Source organism: Salvelinus sp. IW2-2015, linkage group LG36 (genome assembly GCF_002910315.2).
Source record: "Salvelinus sp. IW2-2015 linkage group LG36, ASM291031v2, whole genome shotgun sequence".
Taxonomy (NCBI): Eukaryota; Metazoa; Chordata; class Actinopteri; order Salmoniformes; family Salmonidae; genus Salvelinus; species Salvelinus sp. IW2-2015.
In genome coordinates, this window is record NC_036875.1 from 22593789 (window position 1) to 22613875 (window position 20087).

At 41.5% G+C, this 20087-nt stretch overlaps 1 pseudogene; it reads right to left on the reverse strand.

The window, feature by feature from the left end:
- Window positions 1–13672: 13672 nt before the first annotated feature.
- The window catches only part of LOC111959359 (cholecystokinin receptor-like), a 61990-nt pseudogene continuing 55575 nt past the window's right edge, over window positions 13673–20087 (reverse strand).

Genomic DNA, 20087 nt, shown 5'->3' on the forward strand with positions numbered 1-20087 from the left:
GCACTTTAGATTTTGGCCACTAGATGGCAGCAGTGTATGTTCAAAGTTTTAGAGTTATCCAATGAACTATTGCAAATCTATTCAAAATGTTGTATCAGGACTGCCCAAATGTGCCTAATTGGTTTATTCATACATTTTCAAGTTCATAATTATGCACTCTCCCCAAACAATAGCATGGTATTCCTTCACTGTAATAGCTACTGTATATTGGACAGTGCAGTTCGATTAACAAGAATTTAAGCTGTCTGCCCATATCAGATATGTCTGTGTCCTGGGAATTTTTTGTTTTTCTTACAACCTCATGCTAATCACATTAGCCTATGTTAGCTCAACCTTCCCGAGGTCGGGACACTGATCCTGTAGAGGTTTTTAACACCGACCTCTGCTAGACACCGTACTCAGTGGTGAAAAAAGTACCCAATTGTCATATATGAGTAAAAGTAAAGATAACTTAATAGAAAATGACTCAAGTAAAAGTCAAAGTCACCCAGTAAAATACTACTTGAGTAAAAGTCTAAAAGAATTTGGTTTAACATATACTTAAGTGTCAAAAGTAAATGTAATTGCTAAAATATACTTAAGTATCAAAAGTAAAAGTATAAATCACTTCAAATTCCTTATATTAGGCAAACCAGACGGCATCATGTTCTTGTTTTTTACATTTATGGATAGCCAGCGGCACACTCCAACACTCAGACATAATCTACAAACTAAGCATTTGTGTTTAGTGTTCAGATCAAAGGCAGTAGAGATGATTAGAGATGTTCTCTTGATAAGTGTGTGAATATGACAATTTTCCTGTCCTGTTTTAATGAGTCATTTCATTTGAAATGACTCATTAAAACATTTGATAATTATGGGCACAGGTCACAGAGAGGTCTGCCAGAGTACAGAGTAGAATAGATTGCAAAATGATAGTTCACTGATTAGCACTGGTGGGTTGAATAGCTTGGTAAAATCAAATCCATGTTTACAATTCCTGTTCCTGAGCCTTCCATGCTGAGATCAGTGCCAAACTACAGTGCTGAGGTTCTGAGGACAGACAGATCTTTTGATGGCAGGTTGGGTGTGATACATGCAGGTCAGCTCAATTGGAACCTGAGCTTGTTTGGATAGTGTACTCATCCAGTTAGTCACACTGTGGCGTCAGAGTATGTTTAATCTTCATTTTTCCACTGAATCGAGTGTGTTTGCATGTATGTGTGTCATGGAAAATTATGGGCCAATCCCATCAGAACTACTCTCTCTAAAAGCTTTCAAACTGCTCCCTGGTCCGCGACTCATTACACACAGCTTCCTGCTCTTTGAGGGCTAGTTTGACAGAGCTTCGTAACACGCGCGCGTGCGCACACACACACACAAATACGTTATGACACTGTCCAATTACCAGCTAGGAGATGATGAAAGGTCTATGCTGTTGAGAGGTTGAGCATTAAGTGGACAGTTCTCCCTCCACTCACTCAATACAGACCGACCTGGACTTTCCTACAGAGAGAGACAGAGAGATGCTGAGAGAAAGTAGTCGGTAAAGGAAAGAGCGGGAGAGGGGAGAGGGGAAGAGACCGGAAGGGAGGGATAGATGGAGATGGAGAGTAGAATAAAGAGACAGAGGGAGAGGATACGGACAGAGGGAGAGCTTAGTGCTGACTCCTTTCTCTACCAATTGCAGCATAAAAATAGTGAATGGAAAATGGACGGAGTGTTTTGGAAAACGACATAAATAGAGCCAGGAGTGTGTTTATTACAGAATGTAGATGACAGAGTACAGAGCTGATGGGACTAGATCACTAAAGATGATTATGAGTCCCCATCATGACATGGCCTGTCCTGTCCCACTCCACACACACACACACACACACACACACACACACACACACACACACACACACACACACACACACACACACAACACACACATACACACACCACACACACACACACACACACACACACACACACACACACACACACTCTCTAGGAGCTATTAAAGATCATCTGAGGGTTGTGCTATTAATGTCCTTCCATTTTGTCCTGACATATCCCAAAAGCCTGTACTTTGTTACTTTGGGTTAAAATTGCGGTAATAGTTTTGAATGTCTGACAATTACAGTACCAATAATTACTGTACCATTTGAAAAGACTATTAGGATGAATCTATTTTTGGACAGTTGGATAGTAGGAAAGTGGAAAGCAGTCCTCTACCTAGCCTAGTGCAGCATAACCTTCTCACACTAGGCACGTGCGGAGACAAATGGCTGGGTAGACACAACGTGTTCTCCATTTACCTTGCCCCACATGGCCAGTGTAATTGTGGGACCCTCCATTGGTCTTTACAGTGCTTTTCTAAATCTCAAAGTTATCTACATCGACTGCATCTACACCGCACCGCATGTAAACATGAACCCCAAGTAATAATTCAAGACTAGAAAAGGAACATTTTCTGAAGAAAAACTGTGTGCTTGCTTCACAGTAGGTAGGCTTATGACTGTAATAATTATTGCTGAAGCAAGCATATTAATTAAATGTATGGCGCTAGTGGCTCTAAAGACAACTTGCTAGTAATAAATGTGTATTATAGTCTACATACCTGGAGTAGACTTTTTATTGTTGCTGGTTACTGTCCAAAAAGGGATGGTGTCGGTCTGTCCGGTTCTGTTTTGGTTTTGTTGCTAGTTTCAAAGTTGGCTAGCCAGAACTAAACTTACTAGTCAGTCAGCCAGCCAGCCAAACCGGTGTGGTGATACTGATGGGTTCCCGGAACTGATGGCTTCTACATACTAGGTTAGGAGAACTAACACAGAAGTTTAGGAGAATTAGCATGGCAGGTTAGGAGAATTAGGTTAAGGTTAGGAAAGGGGTTAGGGTAAGGCTTAGTTAAAATGCTACAGTTGTCCCCAACTCGACTCGAACATGCAACTTTTGGTCCATATGACCATAGCTCTAGCCGCAACCGTAAAAGCCATCAGTTCCAAGAAACCGTCAGTATTACACACCGGGCAGAGACTGAAAAAGCCCTCTCTCTGAAACTCGTTTTGATTGGTTGAGAAAGGTGATTCACGAGGTCACCTTCATACCTTTAAAAGTGAGGGACTTATTTTATGCTGACCCGGGTTGAAATCGTGCGAAAGACGGGATGGAGGAGTGCCCTTCTRAAATCAAACCGTAATCTGCGGCGCTCTGTCATGTTGTCAACAAGGCAGAATAGTGCATCGTCCAGAAACATGCAACATATCATTACCAATGTTGTTATTTTATAACTATTTTTCATTGGGAAGGCAGTTAAAGTAATTTATTAAAAGCAATCTCTTTTGCATGAGAAAACACAGAATCCTACTCATTACTCCACATGCTTAATTACGTCACTGGTTTTGAGCCAACTTTGCCGTCAGACAGAGCAGGTATTTTTTTTACAATTGTTTTTATTTAACCTTTATTTAAGTAGGCAAGTCACTTAAGAACAAATTCTTATTTACAATGACGGCCTAACTCGGTCAAACCCGGGCGACGCGGTGCCAATTGTGCGCCGCCCTATGGGACTCCCAATCACGGCCGGATGTGATGCAGCCTGGATTCGAACCAGGTACTGCAGTGATGCCTCTTGCAGTAGCCACCCTTTGCCTTGATGACACTTTGCACAATCTTGGCATTCTCTCAACCAGCTTCACCTGGAATTCTTTTCCAACAGTCTTGAAGGAAGGCAAAGGGTGGCTACTAAAATATCTCAAATCTAAAATATATTTTGGTTAATACATGATTCCATACGTGTTATTTCATAGTTTTGATGTCTTCACTATTATTCTACAATGTAGAAAATAGTACAAATAAAGAAAAACCCTAGAATGAGTAGACTTTTGACTGGTACTGCATGTGTTTTTGTCAGGCCGTCGGCTCATCATCATCACAGGAAAACATCCATCATATGTACCAGGCTTCAGTTCTGCTGAATGCTCCTATCACACCCATCCAGCCACACAGCCCATTACACCCCAGTGGTAACGGATTACAAAATATCTCCCCATTACATGCATTGTCACACAGTGCGGTTCAATGAAACATAGCATAACCCAGGCTTGTAAAACAGCCACTGCAGCCCTGTACACCACATCTGGAGCTCATTGTTTCATTTTGACGTTTCATTTGGCCGCCGTTGGTTCGACTCGCTGGTCGTTAAGTCTTATATTATTTCCCTGCGATAATGTGTTCCGGCGGGGTACTGATAGGCAGGTTGACATTTATTGGGATGTATCTTGTCAGAGCAGAGCTGAGCGATCTATACTAGATGGGCCAACTGCAAAGTCAAAGTTGGCTATATATTGTAAAAATGTATGAAATGTGCTTTTTTGTTTTAATTTAAGGTTAGGGTTAAGCATAAGGTTAGCAGTGTGGTTAAGGTTAGGATTAAGGTTAGAATTTAAATCTGACTTCATGACCTCGTGGCTGTGCCAGCTAGTTACTACCTTGTAGAGCTGCCTCCAGTATATAAGTCATCCCAATAAAGCCAACCTGCTACTCATAGGTTCAGCCCAGAGGAAAGCAATCTGCAAACAGAAGGAGGCGGTGTTGTTTGAGAGGGATACTGGGACGTAATGATCTGGTGAGGGGGGTGGTAGGAGGGATGTGGGGAAGAGGACTTTACAGTAGATATTCTGCCCCCCCAAAAAAATATACTCCCCTTCCCTAKCTTTATCTATGTGTGTCGATCATTCTCTTGCTCTATTCACATGTGCAGGCTCTCTCTCTCCCTGTCTCTCCCTAGGGGAAATTGGAAATTAGCCCCTTCAAATAGAATGGTATACAAATCAGCATATGCTGTACATGCACTGAGACTTTTTATTAAGCTCTTTGTAGAGCCCAAAACATAGCTAGCATTTTTTCCTAGTTCGCTCATTTTCTCAAGGTCAGAACACTCATAATTGAGGTCGTACCATTCAGACAGACAGGAATGTCATGATTGCATGCGTGTACGTGTACGTGTGTGTGTGAGAGAGAGAGATAGAGAGGGAGAGATAAAGATGTCTGCAAGCATGCCTTTACACACACATTGCCTTMCTGATATAGGATGTGATTTGTTCCAAAGTTGGAGGTCAGAGGTTATGTTTTCTCCATCATTAATCTTGGACAACTTTGCTTCCTGTGATCATTATACCATTCCCTCCCTGACTTCAGACGGAAATGTGTTTTTGATGCTTTCCCTCCTCTTTCCTCAGCTCTCTCCCCCATCCCTTTATCCTCTCTTCTTCTCTGCCCTCAGTTCAGAAGGGTTGTTATTAGCTGATCATTACTAGATGTTCCTTAGAGACGTAAATGGCTGTTGTTGTGGTTGTTGTTGTGTGTGAGATGGCTTTGGCTTCCAGGGTCAGACTACTGAGTTTACAGTCAGAGGACACACAGAGGTCACTCCTTTTTGATTTGTAGAGTTTGATTGGGTGATGTGGAGGGATCCAAATGGGAGAGAAAAATAGATTTCTCTTTCTGACAGTCTTTGGAGAAGGTTTTTCTGACTGATGTTGGAATGCACTGAGAATACAGAACTAGTAGTGACTGCGTAACATCATTATTTTTTTACAGCACAGACATTTTGGAAAGATTGATACATGTTAAATGTATTTTACAGCCAACACATTTATATGTCCCTGCTTACTGAACAGCAGCGCAATCTATCACTGTAGAAATACAGTAGATAGACCCAATCCATAACTGTCAGAACGTTGTTCCTGTGTGATGTTCATCGTCTGCATATGAGAGCTTGAAAGCCCAAAGTAATGTCTGTAATTGAGTGGAAATGTTTTCCTGTCTAGAGGCGGAAAGATACATTTAGCTCTCAACAACTCTTTCACATACACTTACTTCACAACAGACTGGGGACGAGGTTAACTATCTCTAGACATGCTTGTATTACTATATCTTTATATACCCAAATTAGGAACACTGTATAGGCATTACTCCAAAGTAACTATGAGGCAATACAACAGTACACCTAGTAGGTTGTAACAGGGTAATGCTACATTGGTTCTTTAGGATATACTCTGGTTTGAGAACTATAAAGCGTTGACAGAATGTGTAGAGGGTTTCCTTTCTCTCTTCCCCCATTTTGCTATCTCTCTCTCTCTTTCTCTCTAATTAATTTCCATCCATTGTGTTGTTTACCCAGCTTGTGGTTCTCTATTAAATTAATCCTGCTTTGTGTTCTGCATTCATTATAAAGGGGCTCTTAGTTTCTAAGCATTACTTTGGTGATGTCTCAATGTTTTCCCTTAGTATTGTTTGTATTCAATAAAATTGGAAACATTTCTAAAAACATGTATTCACTTTGTCATTTTAGGGTTCTGTGAGTAGATCAGTGAGAAAACATTGAATTAATGCATTTTGAATTCAGCCTGTAACATAATAAAGTGGAATAAGTCAAGGGTATGAATAACTTCTGAAGGCACTGTATTACAGCTAACTGATACAGTTGATATCCTCTATATGTCCTCTGAAAGACACCATTTCACAGAGAGAGTACAAACAGCAAAGTTAGTTACAGTATAGGTGTAACAGTATAACTTTAGTACGTCCCCTCGCCCCGACCTCGGGCGCGAACCAGGGACCCTCTGCACACATCAACAACGGTCACCCACAAAGCGTCGTTACCCATCGCTCCACAAAAGCCGCGGCCCTTGCAGAGCAAGGGGCAACACTACTAATAGGTTTCAGAGCAAGTGACGTAACTGATTGAAACGCTACTAGCGCGTACCCGCTAACTAGCTAGCCATTTCACATCCGTTACATAGGCTACTATAACTTTACATAAGTAGTCCAGTGACTTCTCATCGCACTCAGTATGCAATATGACAATGGTACTATAGCATGAGGGGCCGTTAGATGGTAGACTAAGGAAGTATAGTAGACAGTTGACAAAGAGAGGCTTTATTTTAATTCAGTAACATTACACTTGAAAGCAAAAGTAGTTCCAGCTGGATGTGACCAGTTTCATATACATATTTAAATACTGTGACATCAGAAGCAGTCTCTGCAGTCACTAACACTGTTTACACCAATAGAGAGAGAGCAAGACATTTTTCTTAAATTTTACAGCTAATTTCCTGCAATTCTACACATTTTGCCATGGGGTAGAGAGAAATGTTTGTAGTTTAAAGCTAATGTCCTGAAATTCTACACATTTTTCCATAACCTATACCATTAATATGATATCTGAGTGAGAGGGAAAATCAATGGGGGCCCCCTGGAGGTCTACAAGTTTAGATAGCTGGCTAGACTGATTTACCAATCTAAAAAAGGTTAGCCGACAACGGCTAATTTAATGGCCGTCAGGCTACAAAAATGAAATACTTTTTTATAGTCACTAGACTGTCAGTGACTGACATAACAAGAACAAAACTGCTGATGCACAACCAAGTTTCGAAATTGTATTCTACTATTACTATTCTACTATTACTATTCTACTATTACTATTCTACTATTACTATTCTACTATTACTATTCTACTATTACAATTCTACTACTACAGTAAGTTGAGATCCCGACAGATTTCCTAAAAATGTTTTAGGTCGAGGCCCCTAGCGGCTGGGGGCACTAAGCGATCGCTTATGTTGCTTACACCTAGGGCCGGCCCTGCACGTACACATGCACACAGAAAAACACACAGACATTTAGAAAATCTGCAAAAGCCTACATGCGAAGTGGAGCGATAGCAGATCTCCTGTGTCTCTGCCAAGTCAGAAACATTGGGCAGTAGCTGTAACAACAATCATAATAGCTATATATCAGRGCTGGCACAGGAGAGAGAGAGAGAGGCAGAGCAGGTTGGGCCTCTCCCAACAGAGAGCTGTGTAGCCTAAGCCAGAACGGAAAACGAGACACTCTGAAGCGCATGTAAACATTCAGGGCCCTTTACCGCTGCAGAGCAACACAAACACACGCACTGCAGCACAGCAGCAGAAAAACACAACCACAAGCCCAGTGAACATGACATGTCTGGTCGTGAGAGTCACAGCGTCTCACTGGTATGAAACACACTCATACAGAGCAGGGTACTTACACAGCTGTCAAACACACATAGAAACACACAAGCATGCACACACAAACACACACAAACACACACACACAAACAGCACCCACACATTCTATGGTGGAGTTCCCATATGCCTTCATCTCCCCCTCGCAACTCAACAAAAAATAAGTAATAGAAAAAAACTCCCCTCGAACTGAATGAGTCAGAAACACACACATTCCCACCCACCCACCCACACATACACACATGCCCCCTACCTACACACAAAGACACACATACCCATCCATCCACACACACACACACACACACACACACACACACACACACCACACACACACACACACACAACCACGCACGCACCACACACACACACCACACACACACACACCACACACACACACACACACACCACACACACACACACACACACACACACACACCACACACACAACACACCACACACACACCACACACACACACACACACACTTAAGGCAATGGTGGCCTTGAGACTGTGACCAATGGAGTAGATCTAAATATCCCCTTTTTCTTCTTCCTTCTCCTCATCTCCTCCCCCTCTTCTCCTCCTCATCTCCTCCCCCTATTCTCCTACCTCCAACACTTCATCCTCTTATCCTTGCCTACAGTACAACAGTCCACTCAGACTCTTAGACATACCCACAATGCTACACTCTACCCTACATCACTGAGACTTTAGACAGACACCTCCCTCATAGAATATCCCCAAACATGTTTGAACGATTGTAAATTATATTCTATTCTCATATGCACACACATGGACATCTACAGTTCCATATATATAGTATGGTGCATTGACAGCCATTGTGCATTGTGTTTCTCCCTCAAACTGTATGACAACCAAATGACTAAAGCTTCTCCACTGCAACCGAGGTGGGCTAGACATTACTGACACTCCTCTGGGTTCAGTTTTTGGTCCTGTTGGCATTGTAGATTTACACACACCACAATTTCAATCCAAAGATGTTTTATTTTGCCTGTAGTCTGGATTCAGAAAACAGGCAATTTCATTGTCATTCTGTGCCAGCATACGTTGATTGGGAGGTACAATGAATCACCCTTCACAAAGCCAATGCATCATCCCGTAAAAGCAGCAATTAGTGTATCTGCTCATTATACAAAGGAACAACTGAGATTAGAATGTGTAAAGTGTTCTAACATGTCTCTGAGGGAACTCCTCCTTTAAAATAACCCTGATGATGAATGACATTCTCCAGTGGAGCAGTGAAAGGAGTGGCATCTCTATCTCTCATTGATACTGACATCGAAAATTTTACAAATTAAACACAAAATACATGTAATATCTGTAGATTAAAACAAGGCTGTGAGTATATGTGTGTGTGTGTGCATGCAAATTACGTTCTGTGTCATTTTCATTTCCTTTGTTCACTTCTGAAAATAATAAAGGGCAAATTGTTTGTGAATCTGCAGAATCCCTGTGACAGTGGGTCTGACCGGACCAATCCTGTGTTGTTGGTGCACTTGTTAAATGCCACTGTGAGGACCAAATGAATTGCGTCTTCTTTTTTTTTTTTTGCGTCAGACACTGACCTTTTCTAAGGATATTATTCTAATAGCTTTCCCATATGAAATCAAGTCCTGCATTACCACTAACCTTTAGAGGAATCCTACTGTGTTTTCTTCCTATTCACTTCCTCAGGCTGTTCAGTCTACAGCACATTGGAAGAGTTTATAATGTGTATAATGATCGGAGTATGTGGACAGCTGCTCGTCGAACATCTCATTCCAAAATCATGGGCATTAATATGGAGTTTGTCCCCRCTTTGCTGCTATAACAGCCTCCACTCTTCTGGAAAGGCTTTCCACTAGATGTTAGAACATTGCTGCAGGGACTTGCTTCCATTCAGCCACAAGAGCATTAGTGAGGTCGGGCACTGACGTTGGGCGATTAGGCCTGGCTTGCAGTCGGCATTCCAATTCATCCCAAAGGTGTTTGATGGGGTTGAAGTCAGGGCTCTGTTCAGGCCTGTCATGTTTTTCCACACTGATCTCGACAAACCATTTCTGTATGGACCTCGCGTTGTGCACGGTGGCATTGTCATGTTGAAACAGGAAAGGGCCTTCCCCAAACTGTTGCCACAAAGTCGGAAGCACAGAATCATCTAGAATGTAAGTTTATGCTGTAGCGTTAAGATTTCCCTTCACTGGAACGAAGGGGCCTAGCCCGAACCATGAAAAACAGCCCCAGACCATTATTCCTCTTCCACCAAACTTTACAGTTGGCACTATGCATTGGGGCAGGTAGCATTCTCCAGGCATCCGCCAAACCCAGATATGTCCATCGGACTGCCAGATGGTAAAGCATGATTCATCACTCCAGGAACGCATTTCCACTGCTCCAGAGTCCAATTGCGGCCAGCTTTACACCACTCCAGCTGACGCTTGGTATTGCGCATTGTGATCTTAGGCTTGTGTGTGGCCATGGAAACCCATTTCATTAAGCTCCTGACTAAAAGTTATTGTGCTGAAATTGCTTCCAGAGGCAGTTTGGAATTCGGTAGTGAGTGTTGCAACCGAGGACAGACAATTTTTACGTGTTACATGCTTCAACATATGGCGGTCCTGTTCTGTGAGCTTGTGTGGCCTACCACTTCGTGGCTGAGCCGTTGTTGCTCCTAGACGTTTCCACTTCACAATAACAGCACTTACAGTTGACCGGTGCAGCTCTAGCAGGGAAGAAATTTGACAAACTGACTTGTTGGAAAGATGGCATCAAATGACTGTGCCACATTAAAAGTCCCTGAGCTCTTTAGTACAGGCCATTTTACTGCCAATGTTTGTCTATTGAGATTACATAGCTGTGTGCTCAATTGTACACACCTGTCAGCAACGGGTGTGGCTGAAATAGCAGTCCACTAGTTTGAAGGGGTGTCCACATACTTTTGTTTATGTACTGCAGTGCATTTTGTTTTGACATCTTTTTGACAGGGGGGATAATATAGAAAAAAAGAAAGAAAGAAAGGAGACAGTGTGAGTGTGTGTAGCAAAGTCATAACACTGAACATTCTCTCTGCCACCATTGGGAAATCAGCATCTCATATCTGACGTTGAGGGCTTTCCAAACCTGGACTACCGCCCCAATGCATTAAGCATTCTGTAGGCATACACCACCAGCAGAGGCATTAATATCTCATGTCTCTTGTGTGTGTGGGTGGGTGGGTGGGTATGTGTGAGTATGTGTGAGAAAGAGAGATCCCACTCATTTACCTCTGTTTCAATGTGTTCCACAGAATGATGCTTCCACTGGGATAGAGAGTAAGTAAGTCTGTGTTATTTGTCTTTGTTCTCATAAAACCATAATGGAAGGAGCTAGAGAGGTCATTGGAGTAGTGCATTGCTTTATCTTTTTTATCTTTTTATCTTTTTTTTTTAGCTTGCTTCTGAAGCTAAGCAGGGTTGGTCCTGGTCAGTCCCTGGATGGGAGACCAGGTGCTGCTGGAAGTGGTGTTGGAGGGCCAGTAGGAGGCACTCTTTCCTCTGGTCTAAACAAAGATCCCAATGCCCCAGGGCAGTGATTGGGGACACTGCTCTGTGTAGGGTGCCGTCTTTCGGATGGGACGTTAAACGGGTGTCCTGACTCTCTGAGGTCATTAAAGATCCCATGGCACTTATCGTAAGAGTAGGGGTGTTAACCCCGGTGTCCTGGCTAAATTCCCAATCTGGCCCTCAACCATCACGGTCACCTAATAATCCCCAGTTTACAATTGGCTCATTCATCCCCCTCCTCTCCCCTGTAACTATTCCCCAGGTCGTTGCTGCAAATGAGAACGTGTTCTCAGTCAACTTACCTGGTAAAATAACGGTTAAATAAATAAAAATAAATAAAAATATCTTCCTACAAGATGTAATGCAAAGATGCACTCACAAAATGAAATCAAAATCAAGATCACAGTGTATAAATCAGAGCCACATCCCGCCATGTTACTTTACACCTTTGCCTGAATCTGATGAATGTTCCTCGCTCTCCCCCGCACACTCTCTCATGCTCCCCGGGCTCTGCTCTGACATCTGGGMGACATCTGCTTAAAGTACATTCTCTCTCCAGCCTGAACGTCTGCCTGAAAACCCTCTCTGCTCACTACTCTGCTCTCTGCTCTCTCATTCTGTCCCTGCATACACACTCCAGGCTGAAGCCTTCCCCACGACTCTGACATCTATGCCACAGTTAGCAGATGAAAGGGGAACAGAGAGAAACGGATGAGACAGAGAAGGTCAGTGGGCAGATCTGAGTGCCTCCGGTGCGCTGAGGATGAGTAGTAATTAGTCAACAGTGTCCGTCTGAGTAAAGCTTGGGGAAGGCTTTGAGTGTGACTCCTCTTCCCCTCTCTCCCTGGAGGGGACGATTTTTAACACAACACACTCAGTTTTTTTGCTGGAGGAGGAGGAGCGTGAGCAGCAGATGGTTGTTATTCAGCAGCGATAATGTTTAGCCAAGGAGAGGAGGAGATACTGAATAATTGTTTTTCAAAGAAAACCTGTCCTATACTCTAAATAGTGCACTACTTTTAGCCATAGTGCATTATGTAGGGAATAAGATGCCATTTAAGACGCAACCACATGCATGAAGGAAAACGCCAACCTGACCAAGAGAAACGCCCAAAAGAGAGCATCTAATATGAAGTATAATGTGTAGCATTCTGTAGCCAGACAAAAGACAAGACATAATAAGGGTATGTTCGTAACTCAGAGAGAGCAGTCATGTTCAGTCAAAAACATCTGATTTGAATTTGAAAATGGGACACGCGAATTTGAAACCGTCAGCCTCCAAATAATATAATCTACAACATTATGTAATTCTTACAGAGCTGCATAAGCAGGTAATTTGGGCTAAKTCTAGACTGTAACAAATTGCTGTAGGCGGAGAAAGAATCTCAGGCTCATTAACATACTGTATTTTGAGGCGTGTCCCATTGGTGAGAATGCTATATCCCACAGAATACAGTACCATATCATATTTTTAGAGTCTAAAAACTTTGCCCTTTAAATCTACAGTAACTTACTGGCTAAAGGTGCTGCTAGTAATTTACTGTAATTCAGTGCCATCCCACAAACTACAGTGCCATACTATATTTTTGGAATCTAAAAACCTTTTCCTGTTAATCTACAGTAATTTACTGGCTACTGTGCTGCCTGTAATTTATTGTAATTCAGTACCACCCCACAGAATACAGTACCATACTGTATTTTGGGAGCGCTACATATTTTATATTGTTGTTTTTGGCTCATTAATATATTTTTAGGCATGCCTTGTAAGAAGCTATTTTTATTGCACCTGTTACTGAGAGTACTGTACCAATTTAAATGAAATGTGGTAATAGTACCCTAACAATGTAATGTGTGTAAGAGACAGATCAGAGTGGCAGCCAGTCTCAAACCTCGAACGGTTGAGTTTTTAGCCATGTACTTTTGATCTGTTTTGCCCTGTAGTCACAGCCAGTTTAGAAGCCTTTGTTTGGGCCTCTACACATGCAAGTGATATAAAACAAAACAAATATTTGTTGGTATGCTGTAATATATATATAAAATAAAAGAATTAACCTTTATTTAACTAGGCAAGTCAGTTAAGAACAAATTCTTATTTTCAATGACAGTCTAGGAACAGTGGATTAACTGCCTTGTTCAGGGGCAGAACGGCAGATTTCTACATTGTCAGCTTGGGGATTCGATCTTGCAACCTTTCAGTTACTAGTTCAACGCTCTAGCCACTAGGCTACCTGTCGCCCCGAACAAGGCACTGTTGGCAATTACTGTAATTTTATTACAATACCATTTAACAATAAAGTACTGTATTGCTGTATGTTTACTGCAGCATTCTGCAAATGATGGTGCATTGTGGTTAATGTTTGTTGTAGTGGAAAGAATTGCTGGCTCTTTAACATATTTAGAGGCATACCTTGTCAGTGGCTATATTTGTTGCACATGTTAGTGAGAATACTGTACCAATTGAACTGGAATGTGGTAGTAGTGCCCTAACAATTGACTATGTATATATACGGGACAGATCAGAGTGGCAGTAAGTCTTAAACCTTTAATGGTTGAGTGTTCAGCCATGTCCTTTTGATCTGTTTTGCCCTGCAGCCACTGCTAGTTTGGAAGCCTTTGTTTAGGCCTCTGGAAGTGCAAGTGATATAAAACTCAAAATAATCATAAAAGTTCTGTAACATACAAATACCTAGTAGCCACCTGCTTGCATCAATCACATGTAATTACAGTAAAATACTATGAACTACCAATATTATGATTACAGTAGCATTTACTTTCTTATAGTACAGCAGGCAATTTTTACAGCACTGTGCTGTACCATTGCTCTGAATTACAGAAACTTACAGGAAGCTGGTGGCAAGTTATTGTGAATATTACAGTAACGTACTTGGCACTAGCCAGAGATGYGCAAAGATACATCAAAAGGTATCTTGTAACAAATAAAAAATACCTTAAAGACCAATGTTTCCTTAACTACAATAACATTCTCAGTAATGGTTACAGAAACATTTTACTTTTACTTGCTATGACAGTAATGTTTTTTTTCTCCATCAACCAAGATTTAACAAGTGACATCAATAAGGGATCATTGCTTTCACCTGGATTCACCTGGTCAGTCTATGTCATGGAAAGAGCAGGTGTTCCTAATGTTTTGTACACTCAGTGTGTATGTTCTTGTTTATCTAACTTAGTTTTATGCACTGACTGTAAGTCGCTCTGGACAAGAGCATCTGCCAAATGATCTAAAATGTAAAAATTAACACTTGCAAAGCACATTGATTGGTATTATTCTAATGAGCTCTATTCTATTTTTTATCAAATGTGACTTTTTGGGGGGGGGCGGAGAACATACACACTGCGTGTACAAAACATTAGGAACACCTGCTCTTTCCATGACATAGACTGACCAGGTGAATCCATGTGAAAGCTATGATCCCTTTTTGATGTCACTTGTTAAATCTACTTCAATCAGTGTAGATGAAGGTGAGCTAATTGAGACATGGATTGTGTAGGTGTTCCATTCAGAGGGTGTATGGGTACGCCAAAGATTTAAGTGCCTTTGAACGGAGTATGGTAGTAGGTGTCAGGTGCACCGGTTTGAGTGTGTCAAGAACTGCAATGTGGCTTGTTTTTTCACGCTCAAGAGTTTCCCATGTGTATCAAGAATGGTCCACCACCCAAAGGACATCCAGCCAACTTGGTACAACTGTCGGAAGRATTGGAGTCAACATTGGCCTGCATCCCTGTGGAACGCTTTTGACACCTTGTAGAGTCCATGCCCAGACGAATTGAGAGTGTTCCTAGGGAAAAAGGGGGTGCAACTCAATATTAATGTTTTGTACACTCAATGTATATGTTTTATTGTCACATATACACTGTACATTCCAGAAATTCAGCATGTTTCTGTAGTCAGGTGTTCCAGTAATATGCTGTAAATTGGTATTTTAGTAAAGGTCCTGTAAATCTACAGGCTTCTGTGCTGCCAGTATTTTACTGTATGAATTACAGTACATTTTTGACAGTTTAGATGACACTGAAGCCAATCAGTAATGTCTGTAGAATCTTTCCCCTGCTCAGCTGAGTAACCTTACGCAACCTGTTAGCAGCAACACAAACACACACACCAACAGTGCAGTGGATACATGGACAACATGGTGCTTTAGATGGCAACAGAGCACATACACTGTACACAACAGAGCACATACACTSTACACAACAGAGCACATACACTGTACACAACAGAGCACATACACTGTACACAACAGAGCACATACACTGTACACAACAGGTCAATGATATGCAACACAAGTCGTTGTCATCAGTTTTCTGCAGAGACCGAGCTGTTTTTGAAAAAGCAAGGATGCAACTCTAAAAGAGACAAAGGCAGTCTACCATGATTACAAATGAGCTGGATCCAGACTAACAGCCTACATATACAGTAACAGTACCTCCCTAATACCCCACATTACTTACTTTCATTATCGCTGCTGTCTTCGGTAAGGTAAGGTTGGTTTGGTAGCAGTTGAGTCTGGCCTCCAATCCAGTCTGGCTAAGACCATGATGTAGCAACACCGTATTTACAATGTCCGTCATGAATTACATAGTCCACAGCACAGCAAACAGATGACACTCAAAGAAAGATCAGCATTTACAGGCACGCACTGACAGTCCACACCAGAGTTTCTCATCATCAGGACATTGACAACACTAATAATAAGCACATAATCAGCATTGTAAAAACCCAAAGCCACGTGAAAATAAGTAGAAGCTTTGCAAATGGTATTACTAATACTATTCCTCAAGCTACTGCACTGCAACCCCATAGCGTATCATTCAGGAATACACCCCCCTACCAACACATAACACTTTTATACCATCCTAATATTAGTTCCCATCCTATATCAGGGGTTCATCTGTAAAAATTAATGCAAGCTGTTTTAATGAGTCCCAGATGATAACAAAATAACTACATAGGCTACATATACCAATGAATGAAACATTGTTTTCCATCACTTGGGACAAATGCTAATGAAAAAGTGCTATTATATTTCCATTATTTTGTTTTGTTTTGCAACTATTAAACAGTGTATAATTGTCCTTTTCCTTTTGGGTATGTTGGGTGTGCATTCTCCATAGGTCATGAGTATTCACCCTTTTTTAATGGACTACAGGTTTGATCTACCCATTGACATAGAGTAGGTTAGTTTAACTAGATAATACATCTCTGAGCCAATTGGTCTTGACATTAGCATTACAGTCATGGTCTAGTGTTGATTTCCCTATAGACTGTTAGTGCATCTTCCCTAGCCTTGGGCGGTATACCGGGGGAATTTTGAAATTCTGACGGTATGATTTCAAATACCGTAAATATATAAATGCTACGCCACCGCTTATGGCGTAGCATATGTTAAATAAGTCAATCACCTCCTGGATCAAGATCCCTGCTGCCCAAATTTGTTTCGTGAGTAAAGAAATAAGAATTGTTTAAATGTTTTGTTGGTGTTGTTTTTTTGCTTTTGAAATAAATAGCGCCCCTTGTGCGCAATGCCGGTAATAACTTGTACCCCGGTATGGTACAGGAATGGTAGGAAGGTTTGAAAATCTGGATACCGCCCAAACATAATCTCATATCACATATCTCTCTGGTCTCCCCTGTCCCCCAGTCAGTCAGTGGTCCCTCCCTCAGCACGCCCCATAGTGCTGACTGTGGTGTAACTAAACTTGGACATGGACACCCCCAAAGCCATTGCGTCCTCCTCTCCATCCCGCAGCCCTTGGCGTCGGCAGGGCGGACGACAGCAGCAGGCGAAGGTGGCAAGCAGCGACTTGCGGAAACGAGTGTTCATGAAGCAGTAGATGATGGGGTTAACGCAGGCCGAGGTGTAGGACAGTAGGTGGATGAAGGAGATGGGTGCACCAGAGAGGGCACGGCGGGCAGAGGCTGAGTGGAAAGCCTTCCAGGTGTTGGCGCAGTAGAGTGGCATCCAGCACAGGAAGAACAGAGCCACGATCACCACCAGCATCCGGATCACACGCTTCTTGGCTAGGAGCTTGGCCTCTGAGGTGTTGCTGCGGGCATGCTCCACTTTGGATGTGCTCGCCGTAGATGATGTCAGAGTGGACATCTTCATGGAGTGTGGACGCTTGGAGACCTGGACGTAGCAACCATCGCCGTCGTCGCTGCCGCAAGACACGGTGCCGGTCAGGCCATTCTTTAGACCTGTGTATGGGGCGAGCAAAGAAGAGGTCAAGTAGAGGTCCAAAACTGTGGTGAGGGGTCAGATCAATTACGCTCCGTAACTAATCATTTCAGAAGTTCACAAAAGTCTATGATCCATTTAACACCCCATACATCTGAATTGAGGCAAAACGAGCCACACACACACACAAACACACACACACATCCCCTGCTTATCTGTACTTTCCACCTGTACCAGGTTTCTTCTCTTCCGTGTCTGATAATTGGCACAATTTAAAGATCCCAGTGGAAATTATTTCTGTGAATCATGCTTCTTAAAAACAGTCGCTCACCTTAATTGACACGGCGATGAATCACCAAAAAACCTGCGTCATCTTACATCTGAGGGCTAATGTGCCTTCGCATTCTCTCTTTCTCTATATCACAACCCCCCTTGTCCCTCACTCTCTCATATTGGACAGATGGTGAAGGCGACGCATACTGCCATCAGCCAGTTTCATCCTCTAATGAAGCAACAGCAGCAAATACACTCTACATATTTGATCATCCTAGCTATTTCACTTAGGAGCCGATTACGACCCGAGTTAAACATGCTTAAATGGAACATCAGTTCCTTTTTATGCACCTTTCCCTCTATGCGTATTCTCACCTTGAACAGGTACGAGAATAGCATGCTATTCACCCACTAGATCAAAGAAGTTAAGGTGTGGCAGAGGTGCGTCTATAGATACGCCATATTTTGACCTTGACTTAATTCCCTAATAATTCCACCACCAAAGATGAATAAGGTCAAGCAACCTGTTGGTTCCAAGTGGAACAACATCTACTTTTTTTTTACGATAAAAAAACACCATTCTCCATGCACTGTAATTTACAAATTGATAGTAGCTATTGATAAGAGCTAGGTAAATGAGTAAGTCATTTGGATAAGGAGATTGTAAATATAAATGATAATTGTTTTAATCTATTTTATCTTATGATCGCTGGAGACAAATGTGAAACCAGTTACATGGCAGCAAACTGAAGCATATCAACATATCTCCTTTTCCACAGTGAAGTTTATGAAACGCTGGCCTTATAACTTGCAGATATGAAATGTGGAAACCCAAGCTATAGGCTTCTGTAGCCATGTGCAAATGACAGTATAATGCCAACCTACCGAGTAMGATTTATGATTTCTAGAATATTTTTATTATATTATATAATTATAATCCCAGACTTTTCACTGTATTTTTTAAATGTTGTATTATGTTAAATATTAGCCACTATCGGTAGCCACCATCAGTTATACCAACATACATTAATAACTGTCACTTTAGTGTTAGTTTCCTTACATTTTGCATCATTCCATTACATCGTTAGTTTACCTTTCTTTCCTCACATTTGTGTGGTTGTTCCTGAGGATTGCTAACAATAGTGCATGATATTAGGCTAACGGATTACAAGTTGTGCAATCATTTGGAACATGTAACCTTTTTGAATCATTTTGGAACGTAGACCACACGTAGCAGTTTAAACCTGGAGCCTGGTATATGGTTCACTACGACTGAACAGTTGTCATCACAGTTCTATGGTTAGTGAGAGTTATTAAGGTAGATATATAGGAATACTGGTCAACCCCTATTGTACACTTTAATCACTTTCCAATATTTCGTGGAAAGAAACAAATATGGCTACTTTCAGGATATATATTATGTTCATCAATATATTTTGTGTGTAAAGGCTCTCTAAACCATTTTTTATTATTATTCATAAATACTTTCCTAACCCTAAATAATATACAAGATCAGAGTATCTACCAATTGGTACTGAAAAGGAGACAAATTTGCATGTATTTAGATGGTTTTCTTTCATTGATCCCTATTCTGAACCTGTTTTCTCAATACATATTCTAGTTTGTCTTTCTAGACAATTCTAACGTGAGAATTCAAGTTAATGGAACACCATATTTAAAGGAATGGCTTTAGATACAGTAAATGTACTGAAAACCCTATTGAATGAAATGAGAAAATCATTGGCCAGTTGGCCAGAAAGTGGGAGAGTTTTCTACAGTTGAATTCAATTAATTCAGTGCGTGCCATGGAGCCCCACCTGCAAAGCCTGTTACATATAGTAAGTCTGAATACCAACTTCTAAGATGTGCTGAAATCAAAACGTGAAAAAAAGGATTTGATTTTGTAAATCTGAATTGAGCCCTTTCATACTGACTAAAGAGTATTTTGCTCAAACCTGCAACACATTACCATGATTGTACTGCTAATAAAATGTTTATTCTGCGTGAACATAATTAGGATTATCATGCTGATAAACCAGAGAGAGAGAGAGAGAGAGA